The sequence below is a fragment of the Camponotus vicinus genome, unplaced genomic scaffold, assembly GCF_025532165.1.
Source record: "Camponotus vicinus isolate PSW18456_S1 unplaced genomic scaffold, iyCamVici1.0 SCAF_3, whole genome shotgun sequence".
NCBI lineage: Eukaryota > Metazoa > Arthropoda > Insecta > Hymenoptera > Formicidae > Camponotus > Camponotus vicinus.
In genome coordinates this window covers 3,953,220-3,970,258 of record NW_028141967.1, presented here as the reverse complement: position 1 = coordinate 3,970,258, position 17,039 = coordinate 3,953,220, and the positions used below count along the sequence as shown (strand labels likewise).

The 17,039-nt window shown below is 30.1% G+C and overlaps 1 protein-coding gene across 3 annotated transcripts in view; it reads right to left on the bottom strand.

The window, feature by feature from the left end:
- Window positions 1-14,254: 14,254 nt before the first annotated feature.
- Calx (sodium/calcium exchanger 3) overlaps window positions 14,255-17,039 on the bottom strand; it is a 68,866-nt gene continuing 66,081 nt past the window's right edge. For 2 of the 3 annotated variants that reach the window (XR_014437784.1, XR_014437786.1), the window contains exon 9: window positions 14,257-16,785. The gene's annotated coding sequence lies outside the window, so the exon portion shown is untranslated. Of the gene's footprint in view, window positions 16,786-17,039 lie in introns of all 3 variants that reach the window. The other variant, XR_014437785.1, reaches the window with a different exon arrangement.

Here is a 17,039-nt window from a genome sequence, read left to right as displayed (position 1 = left end):
AATATATGGTAGATTCCTGTATCGGCGAATAGATTAAAAAACTGACATTATCGCCGAATCTTGTGTATAAAATGGAATGTACACGAAAAACTCTTTAATGATAATACAATAATCACCCTACGTGTTGATAATCGTGATCGATATCAGCCAATTTCTTATTTATCGTTTGCGATTCAGAAGCATATGGTCTGTGACAAATAATGATGCAATTAATATGAGTGTGTCACGTACACACGTACAAAATATGAAACATATAAACATAATATTGATCATGTTCCCGTATAAACTGGCGCAAGTACTAATAATATTGAAGAATTACGTTCCCTAATTAGGACGCAGTGTACTGTAACAGCATCTAATTACATCAATAATGTTATAACTGACGATATTATAGCATTACAATTTTCGACTACATGTGACACATTATCGTTATGGCTTTACAGGTTTCGATTGAGGCAATGTTGAAAAATTGTAATTATTCATTAATCATTTTAAACTGATAGTAAAATGTAATAAAAATAATAAAATATTTTTGAAAAGCAGAAAAATGTAGAATGCTTTTTATATTTTTTATATTGGCAGATATAAAACATATATTTGTTTATTATGTTTAAAAAAAATATATTTTAACAAAATTTAAATTAAATCTGTTTCATAAATAATATTTATCAATTAATGACACAAATACCGACTAATCAAAATGTCGAAGGCGATAATTGTAACCGTCGTGTTAAATAAAATTATTATTCAAGAAATAAACCTATTAATTTCATAATCTTTGACTGAATGATAATAATATTTCTATTTCTATAACGAAATAATATGTACAAAGAAGGGCTAGATTTACAATTAATTTTAGATGACTATAAAATTCTCTTTTTCGTCGTATCATTTTATCGGACCAATGTACATGTTTGACAGTTGCATATGATCGTTGATTTGCAACGTGGGTGTTTCTATATATTTTTCTCTTTGTATTTGTATATAATAATATTTAGATAATAGGATAAAATGAGAGGAAAAGAAAGGAATATGGATTATATATAATTCTCATAACGTTCTATTTCGTAGTTATTAGGCAATAACATAACAATACATATATACATATGTATGTACGTCTACTGGCGAGCAGTATGTATGTTTCGCTTATACGGTATAAAACTCACATACAACATTCTCTGCGTCTGCTACTCGACGCAGCCTTTAATTAACGTCAAACTAATCGTCCTATATCGCATGATCCACTAACATAATTGGATATTTTTGATCGATATATTACTTGTTTGAAATTGGATTCTCGTTAAGAATATTCGTGTAATAAAATTAATTTTTAAAATTCTTTTCAAATTAAATTTATACATTTTTTATCTCACATAAATTTTACTTAAATTACTTTTTTTCCGTCATTTAATTTAATTACAGAATCATGTTATCTCGAAACGGCTTATCTTAAATCAAGACAGAATGTTGTTACATTGCAGCAATATTGCTGCAATATTGCTGCAATGTAACAACAATGGTCTGTACTGACATGTTGATTTTTCTCTCTTTATCGATTTCATTGCAAGAGTTTCCTTTCGTCCATTGAAAAAAAATTCTCGTTGTTCAGCTTGAAATTCGGATGTTCTCCGCAATAAATATTAACAGTACTCGCGCGATCTAGGACGATAGCTTCCTGTACTTTTCTCGTCGTATATATAACAGTTCACTATTCTTAAATGTATAACTTCGGAAGCGGTTTTGCAATGGAGCGACGATGCGGATTACCACAGTTTTCTCGCTGTCTATAGAGAACCGCCCCTTTTCGTAATCTTAATTCGCAAAACTGTTTTCTAAGAAACGCACACGCACACCGACTATCTTGTACGTAATTTACTTTTATCCTTTCACACACAGTTGAAGATCGTCGATGAGGCGGACTTCGTAGTCGTATGCGAAAAGTCAAAGTCAGAGTCAAATTCAGACCAAATTCACGAATTTTTTCAAAATATCCATATGTGGCTTTTCTACGACTAGATAATTATATTAATGAAGTAATATTCTATAATTAACGACACGTTTTTTCAAAAGATGCATATGTAGACCAGAATAAAGCTTCACCCAGCAAACACCAAGTAACATTTATATAACTGTTAGTTATAATTTCCTACTCAGCAATATAATTGTTACATGTTATGTAACAGTTATACAACAGTTATATAACAGTTATTAACAATTATATAACATTTATATAACAATTATATTGTTGAGTGGGAAATTATAACTAACAATTATATAACTATTATTTGATGTTTGCTGGGCAGAATCTTCTTTTTCCCCTACTTTGCAAAGTGAAAAAAATGCTGATACCGAAGATTTTTTTTGCATACAGAAAATTTGTCTCATGTATGAATTTGATAAAAGAAAAATTAATATCAATAAAGCACTAATGCACTTTGACAACAGTGTATTATATATTTTAAATAAAAAATGATACATGAATATTATATGAAGTTGGTCTATTTTTTACTCTGGATCTTCCGTACATTTATTCTTGCAACTTTCGTTCTCCTTTCTAAGAGAGCAATTATAAATATTTTTATTCGCTAACTAATATCGTCTACGTCGTTAAAGACATGTAAAGACAGTAAAGATAGATTGAATGATAGCACAGAGTGTGATATATCTTTCACACGATAGTAGTACGGTACATAGTATAGTCATAGGTATACATACATGTGTGTTATACGTATATGTGTATCGTGTGTATGTGTGTATTTATATGTATAATATATATAAATATGTGTGTTGTCTATGTGTATATATCTTTAAGAAAAAAAAAGGAGAGAAATATATATATATCGCGGAGAAAGAGAGAGTAAGAGAGGGAAGGAAAGATCCAGGAGACCTACAGACAATGTTTGGTGAAATGCAGAAACGACTTATCTTGGATTGTATGATATTTACAAGATGGTGCGGCCAGCCCCGCGAATGTGATATAAGATTTATAAGATGACATTCGAAAGCAGAAATTGTATTAAAAACACTAGAAATTGTACAAAATCTGTTTCTTATAAATTAGACTTATAAGGAAGTTTTCTACCTGTTCCTAGCACATCTCCTTACGTAGGCGTTTACTTTCGAACGAATTTGTTGCTTCTACTTTCGTTTTGTGTACGTGAATAATTGAATCGAAAAATGAGTTTTATCGTGCAGTCATCTTTTCTTCAACAGTTAAAAAAAATTTCTATACGATCCCTCGCGAATTATATAAATAGAAATAATATAAAAAAATGATATATATAAATTAAAAGTAAATAAAAAATTTATAGATGTAAAAAAATTAAATAAATGCCTTAAAAAATCTTTACGGTATAATCTTAGCTTACGACGTCATCCAGAGATAAGATCTTATCGAGTCAAAATAATAGGGAGAGAAGGAAGTAAATTAATAATTTAAATTTTTTTATTGCAAATAAAAAATAAAAAAATTTTGTTTTGTTAAAATCCCTGTTTTTAGGTGCATATATTTTTTCATAAATATTTAAAAACTTAATTGTGCCTTGTCGTAAATTAGAATTATATCGAAATTTTTATCAATACGACACGATTAATTAATTTAGAATAAAATATTTTCCTGATTCGATAGAAATAAAACACCGAATATATTTAATAGATTATATTTTTATTAAAATTTTTTTCTTGAAAAAAAAATTTAATTAAATGCGCAAACATTTAGAAATTAAAAATTTTCATTCTTGATTGAATCGTGAAATTTCCGAGCAAAATTTTTTATTCTTTTTTAATTCATGAATGTTCGATAATTTATGCATTTGTCACAATTGATGCTTGATCTGAACACAAAGGTTTTTTTATCGTTGAATGTTGGTCGTTTTTATGACTTATTAATTAATCGAACGAAGGACTAAAGTAATTTATATCGAATAAATAAGTATAACAATATGTAATATAATAGAAAAATCGATGACTCGCGTTGATTGATTTTAATCAGTCGTGTGAAATATTTCAGCTAAAACTATCGATGCTTTAATTTTTTGCACTCTTTACTTCTTGTCAAATATAATGGAGGAAAAATTATTATTCAATAATTCATCAAAAGGAATTTTTAAAATTTTTTATACATATTCTTTTATTTATTCTTTTAATAAACTATACACACAATAATTTTTCACATTAAAAAAATTAACAAATTCTAACATTATGAAATGTTAAAAAATATTGAGAATATATTATTTTACAGATTACTTTTTAAAATTCATTAAAGATTTAAAACATTATTTTATTGCTCATAAAATGTAACAAGAAAAAGTGCAAAAAATTAATTTGCTGCAACTTCTACTTCAGACTTTTGATTCATTTTGTATTTTTGTTACATACTTTTACTGGTCCTTGTTGTGCGTATCGCTTAATTTTGTTTCCACGAACGCTGATTATTGTTACAGAGGTAATTTATTCCGACGAGTTTATAACAAAACATAGAACTAGAAAGTCATTATTAATATATCGATTATTTGTAGAAAATAATTGTATCATTCGATTACATCATTCGTTAATACGCAATGACTTATTTCAAAGATAATAAACTCTTGAATCATTCCGATTTAATCACGTTAAAAAGATATCAGAGAGATCTTCGAAATTCAATAAGTGTCAATATAAACAGCTTATATATAATTATTCGCTTTATTATATTACGCAAAATTGGCCCGTTTAACAGTCCTTTGCAAGGATTTAACATTATTATTTATTTATTTCTAAATAAGTTATACAAAACAAGCAAATGTATATATTTATATACATATATATAATTTCAACATACAATTATAATAAATTTATAGTAATCTTTATGACATATACAGGGTATCAGGGCAATTTCTTTACAAAAAAAAGCTCTTATAGCTTACCTCGAGAGCTTTTGAAAACACTATAATAAAGTATTTTTTCATCGAGTACTTTTCGAGTTATGAGGCTTGAAATAATCTCTTAATTTTTACATAAACCATAAAATATCTAGTAAAATATTCATTTTTCGATTATCTTACCTTAATACTTTCATGTACAAAATAATGAGAGGAATCAATTGGTGTAAAGAAAACACATAATTGTTTCAAAGAAAAAATATATAATTTGCAATTAACAATTACATATTTTCTTTTCGAAACAATTATGTGTTTTCTTTACACCAATTGATTCCCCTCATTATTTTGTACATAAAAGTATTAAGGTAAGATCGAAAAATGAATATTTTACTAGACATTTTATGGTTTATGTAAAAATTAAATAATTATTTCAAGCTCATAACTCGAAAAGTACTCGATGAAAAAATACTTTATTATAGTGTATTGAAAAGCTCGCGAGGTAAGCTATAAGAGCTTTTTTTGGGAAGAGATTGCCCTGACACCCTGTATAACTTTTAAGTGAATAGTACGAATCTAATTTCAACTAATTTCTCTGAAGTATTAAAACTAAGATAAAAAAACTAATCAATGTGAAACAACCAACGGTCTCTTATAATCAAAGTGGAGTTTCGAAGATAACTACTGGCCCTTTGATGCGACCATTTTATTCGTTGTTTCCAATTTGCCTTAAATTTGTTTAGAATTTGTATATAATGTCCTTGACATTTACGGTTGATATTCATGGATGTATCGATAGGGGCTGGCCGCATGTAACGACAGTCTGTGTTTTGAATACATAGCATTTTGATATAATCTTGTAAAGTTTAATTTCGCCAATGTTTTGGATATGATCTCAAGTCACACACATAAAGTTCACTCGCATATTTATAACATCGGAATTTAAGCTTTACGAAATTATATGCGCCCATAGTTTCGGCTTCTATTTGGAAATACGGAATAAACGGCATATTGCGATCGAACGCGATTGAACGCATTACGTGTATTAGTATGGAGACTGCCGTAATGAAGGCAAATCGATTGCGTTTTATAGATACATTTATCAAATTATTACAAATTAATTCAATGTTGCGCGCGAATTTCGCACCCGAACCGTGCGTCTGCTGTAAATCTCTAATAATGTTATATTATAAAATCAATGTATTGAGTAACAATTGTTTACAGGAAAAATTTTTCAAAAAGGTACAAATTTGAAACAAACAATCATGATGCAAATTGTAGTATTTTTTGCGAGAATAATTCCCGCTCGTTGCTCTCGTTTACAAATGTTACATACTTCAACAATTTAAATGATAACTATCGCAATATAAATACGTATAAAAGTAGTAACAAAATTATATTATCGTAAGATATCTTTGAAATATATATTCTTAATATTTTTTATTCTTTAAGGTAGATCTCTTTTGATTTTAATTTGCGATTCATTTCCGTTATTTAAATCTTTTTGATCATTGAAGAATTTATAAGAGTGATACTGAAATTAAACATATGTCGAAAAATATTGTTTGATATTTGTTAGAAACCTCAGATAAAGTTATTTTAAACTTAACGGTTTATAATATATTTCTATTTATGGTGTCAGAGGCAAAAAAATAAAAGAAAATAAACATAAGCAGTTTTTAATTTATAAAATATTTTTTATCAAAATATTATAAAACTCGTGTGTAATTCAAATTCCGACTCAAAAATAATCTTGCCTATGTTCATTTATAATAATAAAAATATTTAGCACAAAGCTTTTATTTCCATAGCTATGCATTATTGAAAATTATTTCCTGCATTCTTTTATCAATAATAATTGATTTCGTCTTAATAGTATTTAGTCATCACGTGTGCTATATTTTTACTTTATTAAATCACCGGTCATTATGATTATAAAATATGTGATAAATAGCAGCTTCATTAAGATTTCTTTTTCGACAATGCGAGATAAATTCCGATAATTTCGATGATTTAATGGTAAAGATATTTGTATTTGAAAATAATAATAAAAAAGAATTAGTAAAAAGTCGCAGTGACTGATTGTTTAAAAGTTAATTAAAATGGAAAAAAAATAAAACATGTGTATTGACTCGATAACAACAGCTTTTCCATGTTTACAGTGATATCTGTTACACACGCAATGTTTATCCAAGTTTTTGAAAATATTCTCATGACATGCAATTTAATTTTGAACTTGACTTTAATTAAAACGATATAAATATTTCATACACTTAACATACTTACTCATAATTTAAAAAAAAACTAAATATTATCACACAATATGAAACTCTGCTTCATAGATACAGTGTGTTTGTGTGCGATGCGCGCTCACGTATGTCAAGATTATCAGAAATATACGTGGATAAGTGATTTTCCGATTGATTAAATTAATTTAATAGGACGAAAAATTGGAATAATTTTTTTAAAATTAAGAAATAGCTTCGGGAAAGAGATATAACTCTCCGATATATTCATTTTTCGTTAACACTCTGCACGACAAGGGGATCTACTCGATCTCAATCAGCATTGTTCGAGAGCGACGAGCGCTGGAATTGTTCCCGCAGGACTCTCCCCCGGAAAATTCTCGCGCGAAATATCGAACGCGTGACGTTCGCGAATTCTTTTCACGGAACAGCGATTTTTTAAGCGTGTCACGTTTCGATACGCAAAATTCGGTTCGCCTAACCAAACCTACGTCCGCTTTATTGTGACGAGGCGCAATAAACGGTTGGCCTGTTATCAGTCGGCCCGAATCGGAAATTTACAAAGGGAAAAAAAGAGGCTCTCGAGCGCGCGGATGCGCTCTTGACGGATTTCAATCGCGCCGACATTCAAGTTAACGTTGTTTATAAAACGGTTAACGAATTTTTATAACGCGTTTTATATATACAGAAATTGAAAGAATCTTAGACTTTAAAATCGAAATCGGTTCATCAAGTTCTTCTTGAGAATCGGGAAAAAAATGACTATGTGAGATAACGGACTAATGCTATTTTTTTATGAAATTGATGGAAACGAGCCCTTAAATTACAAAAGATATCAAAAGACGTTGCCTAAAAAGAAAGACGGAAATAGGTGCAAATATAAAATGTACTAGTTACACGGTAGAAATAAATAAAATGTATTAATTACAGCAAAATATATTACAGTAAAAATAAATAAAATAAAAAAATATACGATCAGATGAATGAAAACGTATAGATCATCATGAGGTATGCGTTTTGCTGCAAATATAAATTACATTTTTGTATTTGAAAGTGAAAACGAGACCAACACGATTATCAATTAAAAAGAAAAAAATATATGACATTCATAACTTTCTGAGTATGAAAACAATTTTTTTTCAATCCAATCATATTTCACTTTCCCGTATAATTCGTTGCAAAGTTAATTGATTTTGAGAGACTTGCGCGCGGTTTTTATCGATATAATATAAAATAAAATTTTTAATTGAGAAATTAAACTCAATTATATAATAATGGTAAACATAAATTGTTTGGATTTTTCAGGCCTGAGAAGATATATTTGAACACAGTTCGTGTGTGTGTATTTTAATTTAGATAAAATATGTAATAAAGTAAAGTGTGTGTTAGGCGCGCGGAATATCGTGAAAAAGGAACATGCTATATAATATTGATTATTATTCTTTTCCGAGGAATACTATTACTTTCGCATTCGAGTCTTCTTTTGTGCCTAAATCGTTTGAATAATCGAACTTTTGAGTATTGCGATCTAATCAAACAATGTATCAATTCCGTTTGAACTCTACGAACTGTTCAGAGCCTTTAATTTCCATTTCAAACTATTCGAATAGTTTGATTGCGCAATTTGTCGGACAATGAGTTCTAAATTCCGAAAAAAACTAATCTTTGCAATGACTTGTATCATTTTATCACTAATCGTGCTTCGTTTTACTCTATTATTGTTTAATGTTAAGTTAAAGGGAATCGAAAGAATTACGTAAGAATAGGAAAGATGTAAATCCATATTTCGTAAGGTCTACTTTAAATTGAGTGATTTCATATTTAAGAGTTTAGGAAATTCTATTTTTTATTTAAATCTTTAAAATTTTTAAGAATGCTTACTTACAACAAATAATAGATTGCATTCTTCTTCTAAACTCTTTAATCGGGTATTTGAAAATAGAGAGATAGAAAGAGAGAAAGAGAAAGAGAGAGAGAGAGAGACAGGAGTAGACATGAGAAGAGAAAATCAAGTAGATAGATAAATAGATAGATATGAATAAATAGATATGAAAAGACGTAGAAGTAGAAAGAGATAGAGAGGGATAGACAGAAATAGAGAGAGAGAGATCGTACGTCATTGTTGAATCCTCGTCGACGACGCTGCAATGCAAACGAGCGCTGAGGTACGTGTAGCACTTTTGATTACGCTCGATTAATTATTTCCTTTCGTCTGTCGCCTCCGATTCCCTCAGGTGCAACCAGGCGCGCCAATCAAGTTCGAACGTTGCGCGGAAAATATTTTCCAAAAATAAATTTGTTGTGATTTTCGCTTTCTCCCTTTTTTTTTTTGATATTTGTATCACGTCCAGCGTGTGACGTAAAAAGGAAAACGAGGAGACCAGGGTGGATTACTCATTTTTCTACGTCGTGCGAGTTAATTGTTGCGGGATTCTCCGGAGAACAAAGAGATCGAGATGCCGCTGTTGTACAGTGCGCGTCAACGATCCTGTCCTAGGCGGGGCCAGGGGAGCATAGAACTGGCCAATCAGCCATTGCCACGCTGCCGGCTGATTGGTCGCTCCTCTTGCCCCGCCTATTACAAGATCGTTGACGCGCACTGTACATACGTGACGCGTTCGGAACATTCTCTCGGCCACCTGGAGCACATTTCGTATCGGCAAATTTACTTGTAGCTATACAACTATCTTGGCTAAAACTATCTCTCGCGTAAACAGCGTTCCAATCGGTCCAGCAGTCGAGCGACGAAGGTTCGGGAGACGCTCTCGGATCCCGTTTACTGTATTATCACTTGAACGCTTTGCTATTGAGTGTCTTTCTCTGTGTACGCCTTAATGTGTAACGCGCACATACATACTTACATAATACACAACTATCGCGAAACTCGGATTAATAAAATATTTATTCGCCTGTTGTGTGTGCCCATGCAGCACAGACCATTGTTGTTATATTGCAGCAATATTGCGGCAATATTGCTGCAATGTAACAACAATGGCCTGTGCTGTATGGGTGTTCGCATTTTTTTTTCTTTTTACAAGCGTTTGCTCTTTCTTTCTGCGTGGCTGCGGTCGGAAACATCTTTCGACATTTATCTTGAGCTTGATGGAAAAGGTAAAGGGGTGATTAAAGTTCTGCTTTCAATAAATAGTAAATTAAACGCGGAAAAATCTTATGATTGAGAAATCATTGCGTTTAACTTAATTTGTCAACTAATGGCGGAAACTTTCTTTGCCATTATAAGTTCCCATTACGTTTCCTTGCTATTGAATTAAACGTATTATATCTCTCTTCCTTCCTCGTACATTCAATTTACCTTTCTTTCTTTCTCTTTCGGAATCTTTTCTGTTTAGCCATTTACTGTAAATATGTACATGTATAAAATAAAGTTAAAATAAAATAAGATAAATATATTCGAATTGTAAATAGAGATAAAATTAAGAAATTATTTTGTATGATTTCTTGATTTACGACAAGAAAGAAAAGTTGAAATAAAAAAATTCAAATAGAAGAAAAAACGAAATAATTTTTAATGAGTTAAAGAGCGATAACGATTTAAAGAAAAATTCATTTCAAATAAAATCTCATATTTAAAGCAAAATTTAAAACCGGTAAATTAAATATAATCTGCAAAAAAGATATTCTCATTAATTATAATATATTATTATAGTATGTAATTATAATATGTTAAATAATAACACATATTGTGTATGATCGTATGCCAGTTGATTGATTAACATAAATTCATAAATTTGTAACATTAATAGGAACAAAAGGAAAATCGCAAAGGAATACAAAAAAGAAAAAATCGATAATTTCAAAAGATTTATTAAACTGAAAAAAATCGACAAATATAATATAATATTGATCCAACGGACGGAATCTTCAAAAATTTTTAATCAAAAGTATTATAGACAAATTCGTCTACTATAGCGTTAAACAAAAATCAAACTATTGAAAACTAAATGTCTTTTATATTAATTGGAAAGCAGACTTAATTTCATTACTTTTATATATATTTAGATAATCGCATATATACATATGAATGATGAAATAAAGAGTTGAAAAACTGCAAAATCAAATTAGCTATCACAATATTTGAAGATTAAAATTAACAAAAAAAATTGTTTATTTCACAACATATACAGGGTGTCCCGAAACTAACGCTTGATATTTTAAAGGCAGATTCTCTGGCCAACTTAAAAACGATTTTTCCTCAGCGAAAATGTCGAGGGAGATCATTATTTTTTGCCAATATATATATTCCCAATTTTTGTCATCATGTATCTTTCTAACTAAGCCTTAAATTAAAATTCTATTAAAGTAAACTCTACCTAAAATTAACTAAAGAATGTGACTTTATTAATATTTTATTCCCATAAGCCTTAGTTTATGAAAAACCCTTTTTTTTTCAATCGTTTATAACTCGAAAACTATTAGTGCCGCGACATTTTCGCTGAGGAAAAATCGTTTTTAAATTGGCCAGAGAATCTGCCTTTAAAATATCAAGAGTTAGTTTCGGGACCCTGTATAATTATGATAATATTGCAGTCAGTTATTTATTTCAATCAAATTTAGATTCTAAATTATTTTTATAATAAGGGCAAGAATAATGGAAAAAAATATTAATGGTGTACAAACATAATAAATTTTATAACATACAGTGTTGCTTATAAAAATAATTAATATTGTAAATAATTTAAATTATTATTTTGATAATTATACTTAATTTGAGTATTCTTGAATATATGTTTGTATCCAAATATGCAACTTTTGCTTACAATAAACGTACTGTTATTTTTCTTTATTTAATAACTTAATACTTGAAAATTTGATATATTGTACTATAATAATTTGTCACACTCTCTTATTACTAAAAACTTTTTATTTTTGCCTAATAAGTACGTATAAATTATTGTATACTATAATAAAAAATAAATTAATTTAACATATTATGTAATAATTTGACACAACATTACACAAAATATATTGAGCGAAAATATAATTAACGTAATATAATTAATTGAAATATTATTCTATTGAAAGCTTTGCACTTGTATTTTTCTTGAATTTAATGTTCCTCATTTCTCTAGTTAAAACTATTTAATAAATATTAATATAAATGTTGATATGTACGTCAAGCAGTCATATTAATTAATATATCAAATTGAGTGGAAGCAATTTTTTCTTGGGACGGAAAAGAAATTTTATATTTTGAAACAAAAAACAGAATATATCGGACTTAAAATTTTTTTCTGAAAGCACTATATTAATTTTTAAATAAATCAATTACATTGATCCGACGATTTGACTAGATACATGTATCTTTTAGTCATATTGGATTGATGATATCAAAATCAAAAGATTATATAAATTATTTTTTCAGATTATGTCTGAAAACAAGCAAAATTTTTCCTCATTCATTAAAGTTTGATAAAGCAAGCTAAAATGTAAAATGTAAAATTAAAATTAAATGACAATTAAGGTTAATTTACAGATATTTAACTTGCAAAATATGATAATAAATAAATATTTATTATCATGTTTTGCAAGAGCTGATTCTATTAACGTCATTCCCATAAAATTAATTGATTAAATAACATGAATACATTAAGCAAGTGAAACACGATTTAAATGTTGTAAAATAACAGCGATTTTATAAATCGAGATGATTATACGCGTTCATTGTCTCATTAATTTATAGGGGATCATCTGGAATATGCAAAAAGAACTGGTGCATAATCTTTTTATATTTGACGTCATAATCCAATACGATTGTAAAAAAAGAAAGAGAAAGAAAGAGAGAAGGTAAAAGAGAACGAGAGAGTTTCATTGAGCAGAATTACACCATGAAGCAAAGTAACAATGATTCGCGGTCCTTCTTTAAATCTGTTTTAAATGTGTTTTTATCTAGATAAAGCTATCTTGAGAATCAGGATTAACGCTAATCAGGATTAGCACTGTAGATCGATTATTCATCGTCTTTCGTAATATTGTGTAGCAGCCACTAAATATATCGTACTTGTCACTTCAGATGTATTAGGTTGATACAGAAACAAATAAGCGACGAGCTTACTCTCGTTTATGCAACAATTTTAAAGCGACATCCTTTATGAGAGAGAGCACCTCATCTTAAGACCACACGACAGAGATTAAATCTGAGATTAATTAACACAGCGGGGGATGAGAGAGAGAGAGAATGTGTGTGTGTGTGTGAGAAATAATTTCTTCCTTCACGGTGTATGTTACAAAAGCCTGTTAACGGTTACAAAAATGTTAGCGATAATATTCGAATCATGTTCATACGAGGTATTTCTTTGCTTCTGTCCATAGAACATGTCGCATTCTCTAAAAATGGCCACCTATTTTTAGACGTACTCTAAAAATCTCCCGAAAATCGTACGAGATTCTTGTAACAATTGTAAACTTAAAATTCAATACTGGTCGCGCAAGGGGGAGAAGGGGGAGGGGGATACACACTGGCATACACTCTGAATTCAGATTATGTATGTTGAAGCGATCGTATCGTATCGACATCCTAAAATGAGTGTCATCGGGTCGTAGTGCGCCCAATTCGAATAACTGTTGCATAATTGTTCGCCCCGCGTATGACGCGATCCTCGATCAAAGGCAGTGAAGACCAACGAGAACATTTTACGCCTCTTCTTCTCAAAATTAACATCGTAAAGAATTATATTTTTCTAATTTTTATCATAATATCGATATGCATTTGAACTTTTGATAGAATTATGAGAATATAATCGCGTAAAACAAAAATTCCAAACGTTTGATTCCTCATATACAGGGTGTCAGGACAATCTATTCCCAAAAATGCTTTTGTAGCTTACCTCGAGAGCTTTTCAAAACACTATAATAAAGTATTTTTCCATCGAGTACTTTTCGAGTTATGAAGCTTGAAATAATCTCTTAATTTTATATAAACTATAAAATATCTAGTAAAATATTCATTTTTCGATTATCTTACCTTAATACTTTTATGTACAAAATAATGAGAGGAATGAAATGGTGTAAAGAAAACACATAATTGTTTCGAAGAAAAAATATGTAATTTGCAATTAACAATTACATATTTTTTTTTCGAAACAATTATGTGTTTTCTTTACACCAATTGATTCCTCTTATTATTTTGTACATAAAAGTATTAAGGTAAGGTAATCGAAAAATGAATATTTTACTAGATATTTTATGGTTTATGTAAAAATTAAGAAATTATTTCAAGCCTCATAACTCGAAAAGTACTCGATGAAAAGATATTTTATTATAATGTTTTGAAAAGCTCTCGAGGTGAGCTACAAGAGCTTTTTTTGGGAAGAGATTGCCCTGACGCCCTGTATATATTAGATTACACATCGACATGTAATTCTCTACGTTGTAATTTTGGAAAACGAGTGCGATTTATACATTCGAACGAAGACCGCGATGCAACTCGCGGGGGAAAGAGGGGAGGGACAAGTCTAATCAACATTTGTCGTGATATCTAGCTTAACAATTGTAAATATGTTTCTGCTGGTATTTAATAACGCGATCTTGCTGGCAAGATAGTTATTAAGTTTGTTAACGATTCACGTTGTCCCCCGATTGACGACAATCTTAAAATCCCTCTCTAATTACGTTCGTAAGAAAATGATAAAAATATCTGATGGGTGTCCGAAAATACCATCTAAAGAATATTTGAAAGATTAAAAAGTATAATTAATGTTTTGCATCTTTTTTTGAGATTTTTTTATTACGTCTTTTATTTATAAAGTCTAAGTTTTTGAAGTTTAAGAGAGAGATTTGTTTTGAAAAAAAAATCTATATTTCTCATATTTGGTCAATAAAGTTATTCAGTAATTTTATGAATTTTTAGAGGATCTTACACTTGTTGAATTGTTAGGAAATTATATAATTGTTCTAATTGCTAGTTTTACTTCCTTCAAGTTCAATGAAGCATATAATTATGCATATTTAATTAATGCTGAAATTTTCAAGAGATAATGGCAAGCGATAAAGGGAGTTGTTTGATCAATGTTTGAATAATGAAATGAAGGATTCATAAATCCAAGTAATTATTACTCCTTGAATGCTCTTCATAAATTATTCTATATAAAGTCTGAAAGATACGATTTTCAGACATCATTAACATTGATTTGTATTAATGAAAACCTAGTCTACAACATTCCTATATAAAAATCTAATCTGAACAAGTATAATTTCTCGTCGCGAACGCTGAGAGGGATTTATAAGTCGTCAACGGGCTTGCCTGAGGTCTAAATTCTACTACGCCATGTCTCACCTTGAAATCTAAACCGTGCATATGGCATTTGCATTGAAAAAAAAATTTTCTAAAAAAGATTTTAACAATTTTTCGCCCCACTTTGGAAGCTTATCCCATCTTTTACACGTAAAATGAATCGCGCAATTTACAGTTGCGATAGTTTTTTTTTGTCAAAAAGTTGTTTATTTATTCATTTCACACATGACAGATGGCAATGACATCAGCTGTTCTAGATCCGAGATGAAAGAATCCGGCAACCTTGACCAACCGGCAAATCGCACGAAAACGGCAAATCCGATTAGATCCGTACGCGTGTGCTATAGAAACGCACACACGCATTTTGTGGCTGTGCAATTGTTGCGACAAAAATGCACTATTTTTTCGAATTTCACCGCAAGTCCGACGCGGTTATGCAACGTCGGACCAATCGCCACTTCTCGTATGTCAAAGACTACGAGTTCTATTTTGACGTTTCGTCGCAAATCTAAAAATAAAAAATACACTTTACCGAAAGACTTGCGTCGAGAAAAGAGATTCTTCCAACGAATACAATAATTTAAGGATCAATTATAATACATTAGATTGGAAATTAATTTTTAAAATATAAAATGAAATGAAAGAGAGAGAAAGAGAGGGAGAGAGAGAGATTAAAAATTTGATTTTCAAAGCTGGTCCTATTTTGCAACTAGGTTCAATAGTTGTTCACGTGCTTTCGCACTCCTTGGAAATCTTTCTGACATCATCGAAAATCGATCCGACACCAAAGACTCCCTCGGCACAAAAGGAATATCGTACAATAATACAAGTATATAAAATTAGCGATTACAGTCGTTCTCCGGCGAGAAAAAGAAATTGCACGATACAGTTCGCTGCTAAAATACCATAGAAACCTCTGTACTCCTTGGAGGATTAAATAAATACACGTACATTCGCGAGATTTGACCGCGTACACAAAAAAGAAATACTTATTAATATTATCTTCACTCTCTCCTCCTCTTTTCCTTTTTGATTGCGGCCAAATTCTCCTCGTGGGGAATACGGCTTGACTAGAACGCACTTATCCTTTTCCTTCTTTTTGAAATAATTTTAAGGCAAACTCACTTCTTCTTTCTCTCGCGCACATTTCTCCATCTCGTTACTTTTTCCTCCTCCGTTCGTTCTCTCTCCTCGATCGATTCTCTTTATTTTCTTCATTAGACGGATTCACGCAAGCACGTACACTTGCGCTCTCAGGTATCTACACGCACGCATACGCACACACATACACGTATATCCACGCATTTAATACGTCACGCGATCACGTTCGTTGTTAATTGTCTCAGGTTGGGAGTGAACTTATGTAAGTTCCCGGCACAGTTCAGAATTTGTTCTTCGCGGAATCGTGCCATTCCGATTCCGCTTCTGTATCCTGCAATCAAAATCGGGGAAGACTTTTAAAGAAAGACTTACATGGACGTGAGAAGGAATTTAAAGGAGTTAGGTCGCCAAGAAAGATGTAAAAAATTGACTTAAATTAAGAAAAAAAAAATTGGATAAGATTAATCAATTAGAAATTAATAATATAATAATTATTAAGGGGTTATGTCTAATCAGCAGATCGAAAAAAAATATTATGTTTGGGAATTTTTTTTGAAAAGTATAATAATTTTCTTTTTATAAATA